We start from the raw sequence: 1,557 nt of genomic DNA, 5'->3' as shown, positions 1-1,557 counted from the left end.
CAAATCAGGTTCCTGTTGGCCGTAAATCTTAGAAATAAGTCTCAAGGGAAGACCTCCGGAGAAGCAGCGTGGCCTAGTGGAAAGAACACGGGCCTGGGTGGCAGAGGCCTAGCTTTGGATACCTAGTTTTCGGGAATCAATCGGTGGTATTTATTCATCCATTCAACGTATTGAGCGCTCACTGTATGCAAAGCACTGTACTAAGCGCTGGAGAGAGTACAGTGCAACAAACACATTCCCTGGCCACAAAGAACGTACCGTCTAGAGGGAGAGACTGACATTAGTATAAATAAATATTTGAGCGCTTATTGTATGGAGGATACTAAAATTTGGGGAGAGTAATCTATTGTATCGTACTCTCCCAAGCGCTTAGAGTGTTCTGCATACAGTCCGTGCTCAATAAATACGATTTGTTTGAATAACATGTAACAGAATTGGTCGATTTTCCTCTTGTTGTAGATGTGTCCTTGACAGCCACTAGCCCGTGACCCTAAAGGTTAATTCCCTTGCAGAGAATAAGGAAAGTGGCCTCTTTGCCCAGTAGGGCCAGAATAAAGAGCGACCAGGAGAGAAGTACGGGTGTGGGATCCCGGAGGAACTTTTTGCTTCTGCGGAATTCCAGATTGGGAAGACTGAGACTGATTGCTGTGCGGCGATTAACACCCGCTGGCTGGAGAAAGCCTTGTGGGCCTCTCAGTCGACCGTATCTATTGAGCACTTCTGTGCAGAGCCCTGTACTAAGCGCCTGGGAGAGTCCAGTCCAACGACACGAAAGACATATTCCCTGCCCACAACGAGCTTAAAGTCCAGAGGGTCTGACCTGAGTGCCGGGGTGGGAGGGGTCATCCCCGTGCAGATCTCAGCCCAACGAGTAGCCTGTCTGGCTTGTTCCTGCAACCCAAAACGATAAAAAGCAAAAAACACCATTCACCGAATCCCCTGCATGCGCAACGGCTGAATAATCGTCAAAATACATATTACAAATCAAGGTTAGAATTTAAGGGTGGTCCGTGGCCCGGATCGGAGTCGGTGGGTCGGGCCTGCCACTCCCAGACCCTTCCTCCCGGTCGGGCCCTTGGTATTCCATCGATCAGTGGTATTTACTGAGCGCTTACTGTGGCCAGGGCACTCGAATAGGGCTTGGGAGAGAATAATACAACAGATATCATAATAACTGGTATTTGTTAAGCACGTACGGGCCAAGCACTGAGCCAACCACTGGGGTAAAAACAAGATCGATCATATTAAGCGTTTACTGGGTGCAGAGCACTGTACTAAGCGCTTGGGAAGGTACAGTGAGCTCACAGTCTAGAGGAGGGGAGAAAACAAAGGGTGTTAGCGGCCTGAGAGATGCTTAGAATAAGATTATCAGGTTGGGCTCAGTCTTTTTCCCACGTGAGGGTGAGAATGTACCGGCCCTTTCCTCTTCACCAAGCTCCGTACCCAAAATAGTACGACGGGCTGTCCATTCCCGATGGGCTGAGCCCACGGGGCTCCCGCACTTCATCCATTCGATCGTATTTATTGAGCGCTTACTGTGGGCCGAGCACTGTACTA

Source organism: Ornithorhynchus anatinus, chromosome 17 (assembly GCF_004115215.2).
Source record: "Ornithorhynchus anatinus isolate Pmale09 chromosome 17, mOrnAna1.pri.v4, whole genome shotgun sequence".
In the NCBI taxonomy this organism is placed as follows: domain Eukaryota; kingdom Metazoa; phylum Chordata; class Mammalia; order Monotremata; family Ornithorhynchidae; genus Ornithorhynchus; species Ornithorhynchus anatinus.
This window is presented reverse-complemented; position numbering follows the sequence as displayed.